Here is a 22,942-nt window from a genome sequence, read left to right as displayed (position 1 = left end):
CTGGTGACAGAAGATAAAGTTCTGGCCATGAGTCAATGTGTCACCCACTAACCTTTCTTAAATGAAGTGAGACAGATCTTGGTTTTATTTTATTTTTTTTGCAAAGATGTGAGTGTAACAGAGCTCAATAAAAGGCTTATCAGAGGTGGACAAAATAGCATCTCTAAGTTTCCAGTTAGCTGTAGCAAGTGCTTACTTCATGTTGTGATATCTTATCGATTCTTTTAAGAAGGCTAGAATGGATGACACTTGTTTTTGTAAAGCAGTCCTAATTACCTGCATGCCTCACAGTGCAAACAAACATTTGAGGCTGCCTCCAGTCTGTCTGTATTTTGCAGGAGGGATCAGTGGCATAGCGTGGGGGGTGCAGGGGGGGCCGGCCGCACCGGGTGCAACATCTGGGGGTTAGGGTTAGGGATAGGGTTAGGGGGCGCAAATCCAGGGTTAGGGGGCGCAAATTACTTGCCTTGCCCTGGGTGCTGACAACCCACGCTACACCACTGGGAGGGATTCATTTGCATACCAGACATAAAGTTTGCACAATTAAAGTGGATGGAAGTGCTCTATTTCCTTGGCTGAACAAATCCAGAAGAAAACTTTCATTTTCTAGAGAAATTGGGAAATTAAATTGGTCAATCTGTTCTAGAGGAGGAATGGGCTTGGATCTGAAGGAGTGTCCTCTCCCAATTGATGTCAGTAGTATCAAAGGAAGATTTCTATAAAAAAGAATTCCAATGGCATCTTACAACGCCAAGTCCCAGTTTCAGAATAGTATTTGAAAATATGGCATGTTGCTGTTATAACCATGATAACTTCTTCTTCTTCTTCTTTTTTTTAGGAATCAGAGGGAGGCAAAATGCTGAATGGCTTATTTATGGGAAAGCTAAGGGGTTTAAAAAAAATAACAGAAGCGGGTGGGAAAGGGTCAAGGTTCTGGGGAAAATGACTATGATAATTTCACCCACCATTTAAAATTACATATAGTTTTAAAATCACATATAGTCTTGACTAGATGCGATTTTGGCTTTAGGCGTGATTCCCTGGAACGTAACCCCCACAATAAGTTGCAGACCTACTGTACTACTGACTTTTCCAGGGCAAAACCAGAGGTGCTCTAATCAGGAATACCGCCAAAGGTCAGATATGGACTGAACCAGTTGTTTCCGGTATGCCCTGGGATATCCTCTGGAGAAAACAGAAGTTGAAATTATTCCTTGCCGCTCCAGGCACAATTGGCCCTTTCAGGTTCTCTAATTTCAGTTTATACTCACGTTTCCTCGTAGAATGTAGGGAAGCATCCGCTACGGATCAGGTTCCCTCTACTGGCCACGTGTGTGTATTACATATTATAATCTAGTACATAGGGAAACAAGAGGGAGGGATCAGATCAGATCTTTCCATATACTGTATATATAGAAAGAAATCCTAAGAAGAGGTTCCTCCTCCTAAAAACCCAGCACAGTGTAGTCTGAGCATGCTCAGTTTCCATGGAATACTGATGGATGGGAGGGGTACAGTAGGCTAGTTTCTACACATACTTTCTAACCTCCATGTAGACAATCAAGGACATGCTCGAGCCAGGCAAAAACACGTTTGTGTGTGTGTGTGAGAAGCAGGGCCGGGGGTGGGGTATGACCTGGACATACTGGATGTGGACTGGGAAGAGTTCTGAGGACCAGGGAGAGGCCTGGAGGATAGACAATACTGATCTAGACAGAGAAATAGTCTGAATTAATATGATGCAGTTGTGCATGTTCCTAATTAGTTACCAGGAAATGAATCTTCTTAAATTGCATGTGGTAAAACTAGAATATTTTCTTTCCCATGTGTCCCATGTGCAAATTCTTCTTGTTCCTTTGCATAGAGCCCAGAAGATTTCGTATGTGTACAAGACTGACCAATGCTATTCATTTAAATCTTCCCGTGCCACTAACTAGATTTGTTCAATCACAGCCTCTCTGAATAGACTTTTATCTCACTGGAAAACATTAATCACAAGCACCAAACAAATAAACCTCCAACCTGTCACTGTGGACATGTATTGTTCTTTTTGAGAATGTTCTGCTAAAAAAGAAAAAGAAAAAAAGATTAAAATTCTAAAAATTATAACATAGGAAAGGACAAGGCAGAGAGATTTCCTGCACACTCATCAGATCTATTATGTGCAGGGGAAGTCGATCGTTTCTCCAGGATTTACAATGTATACATTACAGTTGACTGTGTATACTGGAAGTCTATACTGTACAGCCAAGTCATCTTGTGGGCCATTGTTTCGTTTTGACCTTTATTTCAACAGGTCTATCCATGCACTTTGACTTTTGTGGCCTGTATGTGATTTATGGGCAGCTGGATCCACTCAAGAAGGCTTCATTACTGTATGGAGGTGCACATGTGCTCCCCCCCCCCCCATGTGTGCCAGCTTGCAGAAGTCGCTGCTGGTTCTGGTGCAGCTTCTGGGATCCTTGGATACAAACTGGTGTCCATAACAATTCCAATGCAGATCCAAGATTCCAAGAGGGGACCTGCAGCTAAATGGTGCAGTGTAGTCTCTCCTCCTAGCATAAAGTAACCAGCCATCCAGCCATCATGCCCTTCTCTAGCAGCCCATTCCAGTTTTGCACCCCTTTCTGGTTCTCCATTCTCCTCCTTGATAGACACTTGACATTCTGTGGCTACTGAGCATGCTCATTCTTTAAGGGACTATGCTTTTATTTTTATTCTAGTGTTGTTCTCTTAAGTTTATTTGAAATGGTTTTTCAGGGGTGGGGTGTGACTTCCCTGAACATGCTGATATGAACATGCCCTCTTGTTTTTCAGTGGTCCTGTTGGGGTTGCGTTCTTCTCAGCCTATACAACCTGAGCCTACTATTAGTGGGAATGTTACCCTGGTGTAAGGCTGCAGAGACTGGTCATTGGAACACAGAACAGCAGGAGCAGAGGGGAAACTGGATGTTCTCTCTTCCTTCATGTCACTTTGTCAAAATGTTTGGATATAAACAGAAGTGGCTTCCCAGGTAAGGCAGAACTGCTATGCTGACATCCTAGCAGGTGGGTGGCTGTTGTTTACTGGGAGGGGTGCATGGAGGTCAGCGAGGTGCAAATGCACTGGAAGGAGCACCATGTGGCCTCTGATGATGCTTTTCCACCATGCCACAAGTGGAGACAAAGCAGGATAGGAGGTTAGTGCAATGAGGGCCACGGGAGCTGCAAAGATCCATTATAACATTTGAGAGATTGGAAGATTTGTATGATAGTGATTCCTAGCAGTTCCTGAGTTGCACTACAAAGAAGGAAAGAGAAGAACTCAAATCAAGCACACAGAAAACCTAGTAACTCACATTAAGCATAATTTGTTTGTTTTTCTTGTATCTATGTTCCTGTTTGGCAACTCACAGGTTCCTGCAGCAACTGGGGGGGTCAATGTGGCTTCTTTCCTGTTATCCTGTGTCAACCAGGGGTCCAGAACAGCTTTCCGAAAGGCTAGAAATCAGACATTTCCCTTTCCTGTGCTATGATCAAGACAAAGCCAAACATTCTTTATCCATCACCAGGATGGGGGATGGGGGAGGAGGGGACCCACCCTTTCATTCCCATGAGACTTGCTTCTTCCCCACTGCCTGCAAATACCAGAGCACAAAAATATGCTCCTGTGTGGATTTTTTTTTTAAGGTCTCACTAGGAATGTTTGCGGAATTAGATTTCTGCAACCCGACATGCATTTCCCAGATTATGGGTGGTATTCAATGAAGCAATAGTCATAGCAAACCCACTGAAATTAATGAACACAAGTTAGGTCCATTCATTTCAATGGGCTGACACTGAGTAAAGCTTAGTGGAATACGTCCCTTAATATGTGCATCAGAACATATTAGACTCTCCCCCTCCCCATTTTTTTATTCATCTTATAACACAAATAAAGAACACAAACAGAAAAACAAACAATACAAACAAATTCTTGTCATATCCTTATTTTTCTAAACATTGTTAAGTGGGTTTCCCCCAGTCCCACCTATCTGATTTTCATTTTACTTCATCTTTAGCAGTTTACATATACCATAGTTTCTAACCATCTTTTTAAAAAAAATCACACTTAAAATAACTTCACATTTTATCACTTACAAATAATACTATTTTAAAATACACTATCTTCTACTTCTAACCCTACAGCCTATATCCACTTCCAAAGCTATTCTAAGATTTAAATATTAACATATTTTTTCAAATATTCCTTAAACTTCTTCCAATCATCTTCCACCATCTCTTCTCTATGGTCTCGGAGCCTCCCGGTCAGTTCGGCACGTTCCATATAGTCCATCATCTTCATCTGCCATTCTTCGATAGTTGAGAACATATTGGACTCTTGGGATGGAATTCAGTGTCACGCTAAGGAGATCGTTCCATCAGTGCCAGCATTTCTGCTTCCAGACAGAACAATCTCCCCCCTCTGTGTTGTCCTGGGGTTTTCCTGACTCACCCAAACTGATTGGGGGAGGGTACAGGGTGGGAGTCACTAGCAGGACTCATTGCGCTAGCTTCTGTTAGTGCATTGCTTATTATGTGTTATGTACAAATAGTCCCAAACTGCTTGTGTATATTATGGAAATGTATACCTTACTTATGGGACGTGGGTGGCGCTGTGGGTTAAACCACAGAGCCTAGGACTTGCCGATCAGAAGGTCGCGGTTCGAATCCCCGCGATGGGGTGAGCTCCCGTTGCTCGGTCCCTGCTCCTGCCAACCTAGCAGTTCGAAAGCATGTCAAAGTGCAAGTAGATAAATAGGTACTGCTCAGGTGGGAAGGTAAATGGCGTTTCCGTGCACTGCTCTGGTTTGCCAGAAGCAGCTTAGTCATGCTGGCCACATGACCACATGACCCGGAAACTGTACACAGGCTCCCTCGGCCAATAAAGCGAGATGAGTGCCGCAACCTCAGAGTCGGCCACGACTGGACCTAATGGTCAGGGGTCCCTTTACCCTTTACCTTTATACCTTACTTATATGTCTTGTGGCTTCTTGCAAGCGGAGGAGTCACAAATGCACAAATGCACTGTGCAGTTAACTACAGTAAACTTTCACTGGGCACTTTGAGAACCTGTCTCTATTTTCTTATATCTAGTGTTTTACTTCCTCTACTGAACACTACTAATAGACTCCAGTGAAGAAGACGGAAACATTCTGCGTATCTCACAGACTTACTGAGAGCATTCTATGGCTCACGCACACCACAATGGAAAATCCTTTCCCAAACCTCTGTACTCCCATGCCTATCTGATTCGTTAATGATTCACATAACTCTGTGTTTATCAATTAAACAGGCCCACACTTCCTTTGTTTTATATAGTGCATTTTGTTTCGTGTGCTGCATTTTGCTTAGCCCGCCCAAGGTCCACCCGTAGATGTCCCCTGAATCTACCCTCCCTTGCATATTTCCCGGCGCATGGGCATTAGTGGAAGAGAGGAAGACAGAGCAGGCAATATATTTCCTTCAATCCTTCCCTCAACAATACTCCAGTGTGGCATTTCCAGAAAACCAGAATACATTTTGGTTCTGCACAGGCTTTTTCCTTTCTTTACAGGCACTGGGAGGAAGGGAGGGAGGGGTTATCATGGCAAGTGCTGGTAGTTATTGCATGGCATAGGTAGTGAAAAGCTTTCTACGGCAGTAGGGATGCCAACTTAAATAAAATACTGTGGGGGCCCAGGTAAGCCCTGCCCTGCATAATTGATCACATGATGCAGTGCACAGACACCATTTGAATGGGAATGCCCTTCAACTTTGTGGGGGCCCGGCCCCCTCAAATATTTTTATTATGGGGGCTGAAGCGCCCACAGCCCCTAGGAGTTGGCTCCTATGTATGGCAGCCATACCAGCAGCTGGGACAAAGAGGCTGTGGAACACAGTGGAATGCAGGAACCCAGCACCTATATTTACAGTTGTTCACATCTACGCTAAAAAATAAAAATATAATAACAGATCTACAGAGTTACAGAGCTAGGCCAAACAAGCGGTGGAAACCAGCAACACGCCAACACATGAAGGGAAACAGTAAAAGCCCGTAAAGCCATGAAGTGCTTCAAGTGCTCTCTTCTTGGCAACAGATATGAGCAACACAGAAAAAGAAATGAGACAGAACAAATCTAGGATGGGTGCAGATGGGGAGTGTAGGAAGGGGCAAGGGCACGGAGTAGTAGTTCTGAGACGGGGAAAATTGGGATATGCAACCTCCCATCATTCAGGGAAGCAGTCATCCCTTTGATTTTCAAAAGTTTTCATATTGTTAGTGGGTAGTGAGAAAGTGGTTTGTTTGTTTGTTTGTTTGTTTTGTTATGTGAGAAAGTGGATTTGAAAAGAGGAAAACCTGAAATGTCAATCTTTCAATAAAAGCATGGAATGTTTCTTGTGAAATTGATATAGGTTGCTGGCCTCCATTTTGTATTTGGTACCATAAATATTGCTTCTGGGAGCCTGTAACATTTCCTACAGTTCTCCTCCCTGGATGGCAGCAAAGGGAAAATAATTTCATTTGGCATTAAAAATGAGAAAGGTATAGTTGAGCACAGCAATTTATGGAATACTTCAGCGTCAGGGCACTGCTCTGAAACTCTTTGCAGGAGTTGTGCCGTTACAAATCTTGGTTTCTGTCATGATGGCAGCCATCTTTGTATGGGTGTGTGAGAGGCAGAGACTGACAGAACTAATAAATTATGAGAAAACCCATTGGAAGCCTTCGGCCAGAGCTGCAGATGGTATGCTGAGGAATGCTCTGCGTCTGCTGCAGCCTGTCGCTTTTCATCAGCGCTAATGAGGGAGAAGGCAAAGCCAGCTGACTGAAATGAGAAAGTGTTCATGGGGCATACAGCTGATGGTGGTGCACGCTGTCAGTCAAGGGGTGGTCTTAGCCACAGATTAGATCTTTCCAGCGGCCTCTGCAGCTTGCTCGCTCCCTTTGTTCTTAAAAGACTCTCTCAGCTGGTGAAATTGCAAACAAAAGGCAGCTCTATCTGAAGCAACAGTGCAGAAGCCTTCACTGAGGAGGAACATTAAGGGAAGCCGTATCAGCGAGACAAGCGGCGCTCGGACAATGCAGGGGACCACCGACGGCATTGCATGAGACCTCGAGGGAGTCTGGTAATTACTCTTAGAGGCCCCTTCCATCTAAAAGGCTGTAGAGAAAAAGGCCCCGTTCGCACATTCTCACCCGTTGCTTGAAGACTGCAGCACCCAATGTTGCATATCCCCAACGACACATCATACTTTTCAGTGCCGTTATTAGTCACATTGCTGTCCCACCCATTTCTAGAAGGATTACAGGATAGCATACAAGTCCCCACCACCACCACCCATTTTTATCTACCCAACAATTTTAAATGGACCAAGACCTGAACTATCACACTGAAAATTATAAAATGATGTGAGATTAAGTGATTCTCTCCACCACCACCACCACCTAGAGTGTCAGAGAGCAAACCGGCCAGTAAATCACACAGTTAAAAGTTGGAGTTAACTTTTTATTAGCAAAAAGATGATCTTCACATACTTGAGTGGGTGCAGGCCTAATGGAGCACAGCAGCTCATTCCCAGTAGGACTTACTCTATGAAATCAGTTGCCAAGACTAAAGGTAGCCCCAAGCCATCTATGTATCCTCCTCTTGAGGGCTTTCCCCAAGCATTCAGAGACTGTACCTGTGTGCCTCTCTTTGCTCCTCCTGTTTCATGCCTCTTCTGGTTCTGGCAGTCAGTGGAGTGGGGAGCTTGTCATAGCAGGAGGGGGAGATGCCCAGGACTCTTCACCAGCCTGACTCATCTCTGCCTCTTAGCCTCCCTCCTGTTTCAGCTTCTGCCTCTAATTCTGGGATTCTTTCTGCCACACACTCTCCCAGCTCACTAAGCTCTGCTACCTCTTCAGTTGACACCTCCTCTTCCCCATCTTCTCCCTGTGACCACTCATCATTGTCCCACCACCATTCCCCAGGCTCTGCACCTTCTTCCCTTGGTGATTCCTCAGCTGGTTCCTCCCACCATACTTCTGCATCCAACCAGCCCATCACAGACAGATTACAGAGAAGTCATTTGTGAGGTAACCAGAAGCAATGTTGGCCAGGCCTGCTGTTGCCAATAAGAGGCTTTTTCTCAACTAAGGTGATGCTAGGTACTTAAAAGCAGTGGCAGCTGGTGTGTATAGGGACTGGTAGGGTGGAAAGTGGGGAGCCCAACTGTAGATGGCGCCATAGACATTAGCAGGCAGAGCCCGGCAGTTCTGGTTTCTCCTCTCTCCTACTTCCTGTTGAGTTCTACTAGCAATGCACTTTGCAGTGAATTCTGCTACCTAGTAAGCTAGTAGTGGGGAATCTCCAGACGTTGTTGAACTACAACAACACCTTCAGCCTCAGCCAGCCTGGCTAATGGTCAGGGATTTGGGGAGTTGGAGCCCAACAACATCTAGCGGGCCACTGGATCCCCTTCCATATAAGCAAAGTGGGTTTTTTGAAGGGGGGAGAGTTTTAAGAAAGGGTGGGATGGAGACCAGGACCCACTATGAAAATTTAGGAGCCCCTGGGCCACCGCTAAAGCACCTTTAGGCACTAGGCGATAATGTTCCTCTTCAACCAGACCTTTGGCTGACTGACATCTGATGCCCTTTTAAATGTATTGAGGGAGGAAGGATTTTTGTTTTGTACTTATTTTTATTACTTATTTTTATTATTTTTTATATTACAATTTTATGTTGTCAACCACACTGAGATCTACGGTTGTAGGGCGGTATGCAAATTTAATAAATCATCATCATCGACATCATAAAGTGCAATGGTTATAAACTGGTATATGGGAGAGATCAGCCTTAAGAGCACTGCAAGACCTAAGACCAGTGTCAGGAGAACGGTTGTGACCTATGTGACCCAGAATGCCTGGATTCCAAGTATCGGTTGCATGTGCTATTGCTCAAAGAAAAATTAATGTTATTTCCACCAGGTGGCAGCAGAATAAAAGCAATTGCAGTAGATTATAGCTGGTTGAAAACAGCTGCCATTTCAACCACCTTTCTCCCTCCCCTGACCAGCTTTTAGAAATCTAACGGCTACCATTCTGGAATTGGTAGCTCCTGAACACATTTGTATCATATTTCCTTGCAGAGGTGTAGACTTTTGCTTCCAAGATTACATGCTGATGTTACGTTAGTTAAAAATGTGCGTTAAGAAGAGGCCTGCAGGATCAGGCCAAAGACATATCTAGGTCAGCAGCCTTGTTCACACAGCAGCCATTCAATGCCTATGAGAAGCCCAAAACTCCTGCCTCTTTTCCCAGCAACTAGTATTCAGAAACATATTGCATGTGTCTGTGTAACTCAAATGTTAACATCTTTATTTTATTTTAATTGCTTCGGACAATCCTTTGTGCAGGATCTCAACAAAAAAAATATGGGAAATCTTTGCAGGGTAATAAGCCAGGAAAGTCTGGGGCAACTTTCTCTTACAATTTCTGTACTACCACTTAAAGGGCCTGGGATAGCTCAGTTGGTAGAGCATGAGACTCTTGATCTCAGGGTCGTGGGTTCGAGCCCTACATGGGGCAAAAGATTCCTTCATTGCAGGGGGTTGGTCGAAATGACCCTGTGGTCTCTTCCAACTCTACTAGAATTCTAAGATTCTAGTATGTAATGTCTGCCTCCTGCAATAGATGACAGTGGAAGGAGCTAACAGGCTCTGCATCAGCACCTTGGCCAGCATAAGCCCACCAGTGCTGATTCAAGTCACCACGGCATCCTTCCTTCCTTATTTTAAAAAATGTTTTATAGTCAGCGTGTGGCTGACTGGGCATGAACATGGTTACTGATGCTCGTTTTATTATTTGCACATTACAAATGTATTATCCATTTCTATGGATGGTGCTTATGTGCCCAAGGAAACATATTCAGCGTCAGGATAGCAGGAGCAAACTGCCACTTTATTGCTCTGGCTAAAATGCAGTGAGTTTAAAATGCAAAACTGCACATGGTTGGCAAACTGGGTTTTGTTTACATTTTTGCTCAAGCACATCTGTAGTGTGGAAGCAGTAATGCATGGAATGCGGGGGGGGGGAGAGAAATGCAAATGGGGCACAACCTCAAAGTCACCAGCTGGTTAGTTTCCTCCTCTTTAGCCTCAGTTTTGTCCATGTGGAACTCAGCAGGAAGGAGGATGGGGACAAAATTGGAATTAGGCTGTGTGCATGTTACTGGCTTAAAAAAAGCTAGGTCATTCTTTTTCTGGATTTGGATTGAAGGTGGTTTTGGGGAAAATACATCACAGAATCACAGAATTCTGGGGTTGGAAGGGATACCAAGGGTCATCTATTCCAACCCCTTGCAATACGGGAATCACAGCTAAAGAGTCCTTGACAGATGGCCATCCAGCCTCTGTTTCAAAACCTCCAATGAAGGGGAGTCCATCACCAAATTGCAGCATTTCATAATAAACATCAGCGTAGATACAGATAGATGTACGTTGTGGCTAATGCCACGTGTACACAGCTTCTCGAACCAGCAGCAGGAACACAGTGGATACAGAAGTGTGTACATAGCTGTTGTTAGCGCTGCCTGTCTTTGGATTTGGCGCCACCTACTGTCGATCTCCCTGCCCTCCACCCTACCGGTCTCAATGGGCACCCGCTGTCACTGCTTCTGAAGCGAATTGTCTGTAGGAACAATTGAACATTCCCTGCTCAATCCAAAAACTGCATTCCAGTCCTGCCTAATCCAGCAGGGTGTAATGGTTAAGATGTAGGAATGGGGAGACCTACATTAAAATCTCCAGTCTGCCAAGAAGCTCACTGGGTGACCTTGCACAGTCACTTTCTCTCTACCTCACAGGGTTGTTGTGAGGATAAAATGGGAGGTGGAGAATTACATGACACAACTTTTAGCTGCACATTGAAGCCCATAGAAGACAATCTTTCTAAGGAGCTGCCTGCATTTTGCAAACGCAAATGAACTGAGAGGAACCATTGCCTGTCAAGCTCGTTGATTGAACTGAGCTATGAACTTTTGTTTGACTGTCATTAGTTCCGGTCCTGGCAGCTGAAACACAGTTCCCCTTTGTATGCATGCTACATTTTCACCTTCCCTGTGGGCTGAAAGGAGGTTTTTATGTGACCTCTTTGAAGGCCAAAGTATATGTCTCTATACCCCTAGATACACACCCTGTCATAATAGAAAGCTAGAAAATGCTGGCAACTTGAATGACTGCCACAGTTATCCTGATTTCCTCTCTATTTCTGGCTCATAGCTAGCAGGTCAGAAGATTTTAAGAGTAACATAATTAGTACACTGTGCAAAGCTCACAAAGACTGATACACAGGTTCAGCTCAATGTGACACCGTGGCGATAAAAAAAAAAGATGAACTGAAAAACCTGGTCAACATTTTCTGCTACTTATTTATTATTATTGTTACTGTTCTTTCCATATATGTATATATTTTACACCTCACCTTTCCTCCACGAAGCTGAAGGGGGTGGCATATGGTTCTTCTCCCACACATTTTAACCTAACCTCGAAATAACTCTGTGAGGTAAGTTAGGCCAAGGGATAGTGACTGGCCCAAGGTCACCCAGTGACCTTCATGCCTGAGTGGGGATTTGGATCCCCGCTCTCCCAGGTCCTCGTGTAACCCTCTAACCACTGCACCACACTATACGCCACCAAATGTTTTGTTTTCAGAGAGAAAACAAGGAAGGCAGGTCTCTTGTCGTACGATTAAGGATAGCTCCTAGTGAGCAGAACTGCTCAAAGGCTGGAGGTAAACTTATCAGCCTCTGTCTCCAATCCATCCTTTTGAACAACTTGGAGTCGGGACAGCTTTCTCTCCTGATTTCCATTGACTCCTGCTTCGTGTGCTTCCTCTACCATTGGATGGTGAAGTATGAAAGGTACTTGATTCCTTGGGGTAAGAAGGACCCTAGGAGACCCTGGGGCTGTGAGATTCGGGTCAGATGGCCCTTGTCTGCCAGTCTCCAGTTTAACATTCCTCTGATCAACCTGCATCATGCTCAGAGATGGCAGCATGGACCAGCTCCCCAGCTGGTGGCAACGTAAACCTCTATCAGTGCCCTGTATCCTCCCAGGGCTTCTTGGTTCATAACAAGGCATTATACCCTCCAACATTTCTCCATTGAAAATAGGGATGTCTTAAGGAAAAGCGGGACGTTTCAGGATCAACTCAGAAGCTGGGATGGGGTTTGTAAATCCAGGACTGGCCCTGGAAAATAGGGACACTGAAGGATTTGAGGCATTGCCATGTTCCTGATTACAGGTATATCATCAGATGCCCCATGAAACATAGGGCTCAGAAGGGGCCTCAGTTGAAACCAAGATAATCCGTTAAAAAAACCACACTTTTATTTGTGAAATTTTAACAGCTTTTATACACACATCGTATAGTATCCACCACTCATCTATTTTCCTAAGACTTCCCAATCCAGCTCTCTGTGGCATTTGAGGGAAATCTTGATCTGCATATCCTGATATTTCACCCATTATCATTTCAAGTCTTCCTTTTTTGATGTTATCTGCTGCTCATATGTTAGGTAAAGGTAAATGTAAAGGACTCCTGGACGGTTAAGTCCAGTCAAAGGCGACTATGGGATTGTGGTGCTCATCTCGCTTTCAGGCTGAGGGAGCCGGCGTTTGTCCATGGACAGCTTTCCCGCTCATGTGGCCAGCATGACTAAACCACTACTGGTGCACGGATGACCGTGAGAAGTGCCAGAGCACACAGAAACTTCATTTACCTTCCCACCGCAGTGGTACCTATTTATCTACTTGCACTAGCATGCTTTTGAACTGCTAGGTTGGCAGGAGATGGGCAGAGCAACGGGAGCTCACCCCATTGTGGGGATTCGAACTGCCGGTCTTCCGATCAGCAAGCCCAAGAGGCTCAGTGGTTTAGACCACAGCTCATCCCGTGTCCCTCCTATTTAGGTTAAATTGCATATTGTACCCTCTAAGATAATCTCCAAAACACCTCTCCTCTCCTCTTATCTTTAAATTATCCTTATTCCTTAGTTTTGTGGTCATGGTTATTAATTCTATTCTATTAATTTGTTCTGTCAAATTTCCTTCATGTGTATCTCTTATTTTTTCCAATTTTTTTTGCTAATTCAGACTTGTTCATATCAAGCTCATTTTGGGTGAGCCCATTCCAGATTGAACTCATTGAAGCTTACCCATCTCTAGTTACACCTTTGGACATATGTGATCAGAGCATTCAAAGAAGCCCACAAAAATTTCTGGCCTGCACAATTTTTTGTTACCCCATATGCCTGCTCCTGCAAATCTTTTGTTAAGTGCTGAGGGTCTGAAAAGGGGCAGGCGTTTCTTACTCAGCAGACTTGTAAAGAGCTACTCATGATATCATGTGTCATCTCAGCTCATACAGTGCAGGTCCCTGTTCTTCACAACCCTTCCTAGCCCTTTGTCCTTATGATATGCATTTTAGGTCCGGTGTAACCAATTCCCAAAGCATAGCTTTGCTGACTGCCTTTAGCTTGTTGCAGGAACAGGCAAACTTGAGTTGCTGCCATTGCTATCAACTTTACATGGAGCAATGGCAAAACTTCAAGGTGTATTTCTGTGTGTGGGAACCTTTTTTTTTTATTTCAGATGATATTTTGGAAGCTTATGGAAGCCTAGTGACAGGAAGAGGGGAAACTCAAAATGTTCCTGGGAGGAATAGGGGGACGGAACACATATGTTGTTTATGCTGACACATTTCTGTTGCCCATCTCCACAATAATTAATTAACAGATCCCCAGCATAGCCCCCCCCCCGACTTTCCCTTCCTTTCTTTGACTGCTCAGATGCCTTCATCATCTCCATTTGAATAAAAGCAAGTCTTTGCAATGCTGATTTCTAAAAGCAGAGAGGCGGTGCTCTCTCTCTGTGCGTGTGTGGAAACTAGCTTTCAGATTATGCAGATAAAAATGTATATTGGAAGAGCTATGGAACTTCTTATATAGAAAAGGACCAACTTATTCAGTGGCAGCAAGCTACAAAGAAAATTAGATTAAACCTGAGACTGATTCAGAATCCCCCTCCCCCAGGTGTACCAGACTCCACAACGTATTTGTAGGAAGGCACTGTCTAATACAGGTGCTGAAATGTAATGCCGAAAATGCCTTGTTGAGATACATGATATTGACAATTTCTTCCTCATCTGAATTTACTGTCTGCATGCTTAGGGTTGCTCAGCACAAACATGCCTAGGATTCCACTGTAAATTAAGACACACACCGTATTCTTTTCTCAAAGACTCCATAGAATTGTAGTTTACTCCTCACAGAGCTACAATTCCCAGCACTCTTAGCAAACCGCAGTCCTCAGGATGCTTTGGGAGATGCCATGTGCTTTAAAGCTGTAGCGCACGTGCAACTGAACTTTAGCTGAATCTGAGCCTGTATATACAGTATTATCTTTCCCTTTATTTCTTATTTTCTGGGCGGGAGGACAATTGCTTATGTAGCCAGTGAGGCACCATCCATTCTCAAGAGGAAGGTGCCAGCATTCTTACGAGGAACCCTGACATTTACAGAGTGTTTAAAAAGCCTCAAGTGCATTGAAAAGAAGCTGCGGCTGCACATGGCGTTTTCCCACTCCTTGCAAGCAATGGCCGCTGTGCGCATTAACCTCTCCTGGGACTCAAGCAGCGACTGGGGTGGGGCAGAGGAGACATTTCAATAGAATAAAAGGCTCACAAGATTCTGAACTCCTCAGCACAGACAAACGGTGTTTTCTTCTACAGAACGAAGGAGTCCCTCATTGAACATTTTGATACTGTACATCTGCCTGTGGCATGAGGACAGTTCACAATTCCAGACCCTTGGCAGTGTGGTGTAGTGGTTAAGAGCGGTAGACTTGTAATCTGGTGAACCAGGCTCGTGTTTCTGCTCCTCCACATGCAGCTGCTGGGTGACTTTGGGCTAGCCACAGTTCTTTGAAGTCTCTCAGCCCCACTCACTTCACAGAGTGTTTGTTGTGGGGGAGGAAGGGAAAGGAGATTGTTAGCCGCTTTGAGACTCCTTCGGGTAGTGATAAAGCGGGATATCAAATCCAAACTCTTCTTCTTCTTCTTGGCAGGCCTGCTTTATGGGTGATCTTGCTTAACTCAGAACGAAGTGATTCCAAGGAGTGTTCATCCACGGATATAGAGGCCATGTCTGCACTATCCTTTTAGAGCAGACAAGGCAAAGAATCCTCGAAATTAGTTTAAGGATGTAGGGAGTTGTTAGGATGCTTCCTCACAGAGCCACAATTTCCAGAGTGGTTAAACAATCAGCCCCTCTCCCCAGGGAAATCTGGAAACTGTAGTTTTCTAAGGAGAATAGGGGTTTTCTAACAACACTCAGCATATTTAACCAACTACAGTTTCCAGGATTCTTTGGGTTAAGCCATCCATATTTAAAGTGATATGATTCTGCTTTATATGTATAGTGCAGACAGGGCCATATTTTAAAGAGGCCTTGCTGCATGAGCTCTTGCTTTGGAAAAGCTTTTGGGCAAGACGCTTCTCTCAGTGAGTCTAACTCCATTTCTGTAGCTCAGTCAGTAGAGCATGAGACTCTTAATCTCAGGGTTGTGGGTTCAAGCCCCATGTTGGACTGAAGATTCCTGCTTTGCAGGGGGTCAGACTGGATGACCCTTGTAGTTCCTTCCAACTCCAGGATTCTATGGTTCTACCACCAATTGCTTCATCTTTCCCATCACTGCTACCACCTATTTGCTTGCCAGGCAGAAAGCCAACAAGCAGGCTGGCATCTCCTTCTCTCCACAACTCTCCACATGGGTGATCAAGCAAAAGCAGGCTGCAATGGTGAAGAGTAAGAGCGGGTCCCGGGGGCTCTTGTCAGTGGCCCCTCTGCCTGCTGGGATGTGGGCCCTTAGCAGTTGCGAGCCCTGAATATGCGTTCCATGCATTATGCTACTCATGCGAAAAGAACTGTTCCGAAGCATGCCTTTTTAATGTATAAAAGTACCACTTAAAAATGAGGTTTCTCATATTAAAACGATATCTCCTCCTGGCACTTTACATGTTTTGACAGCCTCTTGGGAAATAAGCAACCATTAACTGGAAGCCATGCTTTGTCTTTCAGTGATGCATGGCAGACGCCACATAAAGTTCGGAGCTTCACATCATCATCCTGAAACGGAGCTCCAGTGTACTGGAAAGGATAACAACATCCAGCACTGCCACTTAATTATCCTTGAAAGTGCATTCAGAAGGCCCCTTTCTCCATCTCCAGGTTTGAGCCAGATAATTCTATTTACCTGTGTTGACAGATTTTCCTGTCTGAAACAAATCATTCTGCAAACTCTTTGCTTGATTCATGGACATTGTTTTAGCTTACAAGACATATCTTGCATGGAAAACAGGCCAAGCTACTGGGTTCTGAAGCAGAAATGCCTTCACAACAATAACAACAAATAAATAACAACCCATTGTTTACATCTACTTTTTGATGCAGTTTTAGCTTGTCATTTATCATTTCCACAGCACTGTTACCATTTATTACTGTAATCATTTACATAGCACCATCAATTTCACCGGTATAAGAGGACAATTCTCTGCCCTTCAGGACACAAGCTAACACAAAGAAGGGAACAGGGAGATGGACATCGATGTACTGTCAATGTACATGCTGCTTTATGGGGGATAATATAAGCAACAAAACAATACTCTTGCCCTAGAAGCCTGCAATCCAAATGTTGACAGAGCAGGAGGTAACAGATGAAAGGGTGGGAGGAAAAGGAAAGACCAGAGTAATAAAGGATGGATATATGCAATGGCAGTCACACATGCTCAAGCTTAGATTTGGATTGGAAAGAGCTGAGCAATAATGCCCCTGTTCAAAACTCAGGGTGCCTTAAGGCGATCTGACTCTATCTGCTCCCACTGGCTCCCCATTATCTCCAGCAAATACTACAACTCTGTTTGGCCCTACTGCCCCTGGTGGCGAGTTGCTGGGGATGTTGCCCATTGGAGGGACTGCAGAACTGAAGTCCCTCAAGTTAGAAATGAAACATTCAACTTGTGGCCAGTGAGCACATTCAGTCATGCACTGTATTGCCAATATGAAAACTCTGGAATTAGAGGGAAGGAGCAAGATTGACGTGTATGCAAATTCCTGCTCTTACCTTCATATCCACACAGATCTCATTTGAAGACTCATTAAAGGCCCCTTCAATTCTGGGGTGAAATGCTTTTCTGGTGCTGCCCACTTTTGACATAGGTCCTTGCCTAGCCTGAGTATTCACTGCTGGGCTTAAGTGTTGTAGCTCAAATGAAAGTAATGAGGACACTGTAGTCTGTATATACCTGCAACTAGAACAGTATATGTTTTGCTTCAGAGCAAACAGGAGAGTGTGCCAAGCCATCTTGTCACACGCCTCTGGCTTAAAGAAGAAATCCTTGTAACAATCTAAGCTGATGCCTAATTACTTTTCTTTCTTTTTTTACCATTTGAAATATATCTACCATGAAAATATGCATAAAATGAATGATGCAGCGACTAACTGTAGGGCTAGATTACAGCACCTGTGTTTCATTCAATGGGATGAATAGGATGCATGTGTCAGAAAGGGGTGGTTTATTGATGAGTAATAATAATAAATTCACAACGGAGCTGCACTGAGCATCCCTTCCATAAATTGTGCCTGCTCTGGGATTGTTCATAGATGAACAGCAGCACACACACAAACTAAAGGTAGTTGTTCTTGAGCAGCTCAGTAGTAGAGCACAAAATTTGCACCTCTAAGTCCCTAAATTCAACACCAACATCTACAGCAATGGCTGCAATGTTTTCTTAATACAGCACAAGGCTAGTGTTGAATATGATTTAGCACTGGGATAGGATTGGGTTCTTCACAGTTTAGACATTACACTTTCCATATTGATATTATCCAGAGTCTAAGACTGCAACCCTAACTCCACTTACTTGGGAGTAAGCCCAGCTGAATTCAATAGGCCTTACTTCTGAGTAGATAATAGTTAGGATTGCAGTGGCTCAGTTTCTTGAGGGTTGGATCCCAAAAGTTTGCTTATGTGCCTTGCTTTTTAAATAAACAAATTTACCCCCCAAAAAGCAAAATCAGCATATCCTTATCCAATATTTCCCAAACTATAGTTAGCATTTCTTCCATCTTCCATTTTTATATGGAAAAAAGAAATAAAGGGGTGGCATTCTGAATTCCTTGGGCTCATATCCTGGCAAGTACGTTTACGAGCTCAGGCACAATCCTATGCAGAGGTACTTATTTATTATAACTGGGTAACTATTGCACTTGGTAGTAAAGCCCAGTGAAATCAGTGGGGCTCAATTCTGAGTGGGGGGAAAAACCATTTCCTACATTTGCTTAAGTGTGCTTACATCTCAGAATCTGTTTTGATGAATGTTTTCCAATTGCACAGTTTACTGAGGCTGTTGTCTCCTTCCTCCCCCACTCCCCCTTAAACAAGATTTAAAAAAATAAATAAAAATCAGCATTTTTAAAAGTGCCTTGGTAAAACGACACACACACACACACATCTCTGAAGGCAGGAGAGATGCGGCCCCCTTTGTCAAACCCCTTCCTCACCACGCCACCCCTCCAAGCGAGGCCCCTGGAGGAGCCAACTACAATTTGTTGGACTATCGGTTTATTGTGCGGTGGTGCAATATAGTAGGCCCTTTCTTCGACCGACCGCCCCCCCCCTCCTTTCAGCATTTCAGCAGAAGCAGCTCCGCCGCGAGGGGTGTGCGGGGCTGACCCTGGGCATCTCCACCCTGAGCAATGTGCAAAAGCATCCCTCGCGCCCTGCGAGCCTCGCGGCCTTTGACGGCGAGGCAGGAGCCAGGCGAGCGCAGCCGGCTTCAGCTTCCAGCCGAGCCCGGCCTTCTCCCCGCCCGCTCCATGTTTCCCCCACCCCGCCCTCCTCACAGCGCGAGAGGGAACAAAAAACAGGCCCTTCCCCGGCCGCTCCCGCTTAATCTCCCTCCACCCACCGGTTGCCCGGCCAACAAGCCAGACAAGCAGGTGATCCATTGACAGGGAGCAGATGGTCTCCCGCCGAGGTAAGCGAGGCCCAACAAAGAAACCATATTGATCATATTGCTCCTTTCCTATTCTTCGGATGCAGCGTCAGGGCTCGGGACGTTTTCTCACTCGAGCTCCCTCCTTCCCGCCGCGCCGCTGCCGGGCCTGCCTGCATCTCCCTCTCACACGCCGGGCGACGCTGCTCCGCCTCCCCCTTGGGCAGCGGAGAACCAAGCAAGGCCTCGAAGGGCTGCCTCAAGCGGAGCTGCAAATGGCGCGCTTCCTTCCTTCCCTCCCTCCTCTTTGCCTCGGGGCGCCTATAGCCCAAGGCCGGCTAAGTATTTTAGGCTCCTGAGGCAAAGCGCCCCACAAAATACTTCTTCCCCCATCCTGACAGGGAAAAACGCCACAACGGTTCAATCGCAAGGTGTTGTCCTTTCCATAGCTGTCAACTTCCAGATTTGAAAATACAGTGGTACCTCTGGTTACATACGCTTCAGGTTACAGACTCCGTTAACCCAGAAATAGTGCTTCAGGTTAAGAACTTTGCTTCAGGATGAGAACAGAAATTGTGCAGTGGCAGCGCAGCGGTAGAGGAGGCCCCATTAGCTAAAGTGGTGCTTCAGGTTAAGAACAGTTTCAGGTTAAGTACAGACCTCCGGAACGAATTTGGTACTTAACCCGAGGTACCTCTGTAAGGGATCAGCATCCTTGAAAATAAGGGATCAGCAGCCTCACCTGTCCCGGGGACAGTCTACGGGATATCTAACAATCCGGGATAGCAGTGGGAAACGGCACTGGAATAAGGGAATTTCCCGCAAAAAAAGGGAAGGTTTGACAGCTATGGTCCTTTCATGGCGCCCCAAAACCAACTCTTGACACACCATCAGGGCCAGATTTAGGTTTGATGAGGCCCTAAGCTACTGAAGGTAACGGGGCCCTTTATAGGTCCAGATGTCCTTTGTCAACAACAAATCGTCGTTTTTGTGTTGAATATATGCTATATGGACCTAATAGGTATCTTAATTCATTTGCACATGTTGCCATGCAACCAGTCCATGAAGAATGTAGGCACCCTATATATAGAAATGAGCAAACCAGTAATATTTTAGGGAGCAGGCTAGTAGGCGGGGCCCATGACTTATGTCATAGGAGCCTACACAACACAAAACACTGTTGCTGTATGTAGGTTTTATTTTATTTGTTTTTTATCTTTTATTTTGGAAATGTACATCCAGTTTTTCCCCCTCAAGAGAGTGGGGCCCTAAGCTATAGCCTATTTAGCTTATACAGTACGTAAATCCGGCACTGCACACCATACATCTAAACTGTAGTTTGTTAATGGAGTGCTGGGGTGGTGACTCTGAGCGGGGCAAACTACAGTTCCCAAGATTCTTGGGGAGAGGGGCAAAAGTCGTGTGCTTTGGGTGTGCGGTGTGTATGCAGCCTCAATTTCTGCCTAATGGCAGGGCTGGCTGCTTCACAGTTTAATGGATGTATTCCTTGCTTCCCACAGCCTAAGGAAATCTCGAAGCGACGGATCAGGGCAACTTCTGTTCCGTTAAGGATTTGATGCCCTTGAGGTAAGGAGAAGGAAGTCATACGCTTGGAGGCACCCTTCCATTCCGTCACATAAAACCACACTTGTGAAAAAGTGGGAGGAGAGGCCGTCATACATTTTGCTGCTTGAGATAGAGTAACAAATAGAAAACCTCACCCCTGTCATGGGTGTAGCCAAGGGAGGGACAAGGGGGGCAGCTGCTCCCCCTAAATCAATACAAATCTGAGGCTCTGCCCCCCCCTAACAAAAATCCTGGCTACTCCCATGACCCCTGTTGAGGTACATGGTACCCAGGGCTGGCCAAATTATTTTGGCAGCTCTGCTTACTGGTACTGTAATACATCAAATAACTAACCATTTGCTGCCCTTTCATAACACCCTAAGTTAGCTTCCTAAGGTGTCTGTCGTATTCTGGCATGGTTCATAAAAGCCGAACCAAAATATGGCTAAGTATGAAAGGTATAACTGGATCTCCTGATCATGGCCACTTTGTCTTCCCTCCTCTGCTTCTGCAAACTAAGGCATAGTTTGGCTTCTCATGTCATCCAAAAACAGTCTCATACTTTATCTCCCCATGGCAAACTTTGGCTAAACCTTGTGCTTTGTTGGATGACACACTGAGGGCTCATCTTTGTCCCACTGCTTTCCCCCATGGTTTAGTGCTGAAGTGGAACAAACAGCAACCACATTTTCTGTGGATTGCCGTTTGTTCCAATTTAGTGCTAAAGAGCATGTTTTCCAGGGGAAAATGGCGGAGCAAAGGCAAAACTGCTCAGACACATGCCTAGAAAGAATGGGACAAACAGAAAACCACTCAGATCCATGCTTTCTAGGCACAGGACAAGCAGAAGTGTGCATAAGCCCCAAGTCCCCCCAACTTTTTTTTGCCATAGACTGCTTGAAAATTGCTGAGGGCTTTGGCTCTTAATGATTTTTCTGCCTGTTGAACCAACTATAATGTGCTGCGAAAGGTGCTATACAATTTTAAATTGTATTTTTACAGACAGGCCATGGACCACCTGAATGAAACACTCTTAGACCACAGTTCGGGTCTTCTAATCTTTAAGCGCTTAGCTTACAGCGACATAGCAGTAAGAGGACTAGGAGGGGAGCAAAGCAGCCACGTTTCTCTAGGAACCCACATGCTTTTTTTGTTTCTGATGAACCATTGTTTGGCTTAACAGCACATATGATTCAGGTCTGTGTCTAATAATAGGGCTGACCCAGCTTTTTCCTCATTTGGTGTTAGCTTTTCTTTCATCCCATATTACTCTTTAATGCTGCTGCTTTGGTGTTCTATAAACCCTCTTTCTCATGACTGGCTCAAGACATTTTACCACCATGAGTGGCATCATGGCAAAATTTGAGTGCGGTGTCTCAGGATCCGTTGCAGTGTCTCAAAGAGTGGCACAGGGTTCATAGGGACACAAGATCAGGAGCAAAACTGGCATAGCTCTGTGTATTTTATTTATTATGGGAATTCATATTCTACTGTTCAGACAAATATTCAAGGCAACTTCCTGTGTAGACCTTCCTGAGTTATTCCAGGTAGTTTGATTCCAATGGAAGGTTGTGTGCCTGTGTGTTGGCAAATTGCAAGTCTTCAGACTGCTGCAAATTGCAGCCTGGGGTGGGGGCATGATGGAAGGAGGGCTGTTCCTTTTCCTCTGTTGCATTTTCTTGCTATTTGCCCTGTTATACTTATTGAGTTTTCATAACACTAGATTGTGTGTATGTTTGGGATTTTCATTGAGAAAATGGCACAGGGGAATGTGTTAAGCCCTCTGTATGTGCACCATAATAATAATAATAATTTATTATTTATACCCCGCCCATCTGGCTGAGTTTCCCCAGCCACTCTGGGCGGCTCCCAATCAGTGTTAAAAACAATACAGCATTACATATTAAAAACTTCCCTGAACAGGGCTGCCTTAAGATGTCTTCTGAATGTCAGGTAATTCTTTATCTCTTTGACATCTGATGGGAGGGCGTTCCACAGGTCGGGCGCCACTACCGAGAAGGCCCTCTGCCTGGTTCCCTGTAGCCTCACTTCTCGCAATGAGGGAACCGCCAGAAGGCCCTCGGCGCTGGACCTCAGTGTCCGGGCTGAACGATGGGGGTGGAGATGCTCCTTCAGGTATACAGGACCGAGGCCGTTTAGGGCTTTAAAGGTCAGCACCAACACTTTGAATCGTGCTCGGAAACGTACTGGGAGCCAGTGCAGATCTCTCAGAACCGGTGTTATGTGGTCCCGGCGGCCACTCCCAGTCACCAGTCTAGCTGCCGCATTCTGGATTAATTGCAGTTTCCGGGTCACCTTCAAAGGTAGCCCCACGTAGAG

At 45.0% G+C, this 22,942-nt stretch overlaps 2 long non-coding RNA genes across 3 annotated transcripts in view; one reads left to right on the top strand and one right to left on the bottom strand.

Moving 5' to 3' along the window:
* Positions 1 to 1,271: 1,271 nt before the first annotated feature.
* Positions 1,272 to 18,449, bottom strand: LOC307225427. The gene is made up of 3 exons (XR_013843000.1): positions 18,395 to 18,449; positions 2,023 to 2,064; positions 1,272 to 1,353 (listed from the first exon to the last, which is right to left on the bottom strand). It is a non-coding gene; the product is annotated as an uncharacterized lncRNA (long non-coding RNA).
* Positions 18,450 to 18,541: 92 nt separating this feature from the next.
* Positions 18,542 to 22,942, top strand: part of LOC307225331 — a 146,740-nt gene continuing 142,339 nt past the window's right edge. For both annotated transcript variants that reach the window (XR_013842896.1, XR_013842897.1), the window contains exon 1: positions 18,542 to 19,078. This is a non-coding gene — a long non-coding RNA (uncharacterized lncRNA). The remainder of the gene's footprint in view (positions 19,079 to 22,942) is intronic.

The sequence above is a fragment of the Podarcis cretensis genome, assembly GCF_951804945.1.
Source record: "Podarcis cretensis genome assembly, chromosome: 10".
Lineage (NCBI taxonomy): Eukaryota > Metazoa > Chordata > Lepidosauria > Squamata > Lacertidae > Podarcis > Podarcis cretensis.
Note: the sequence above shows the minus strand (reverse complement) of the source record. Positions and strands in the feature narration are given on the sequence as shown.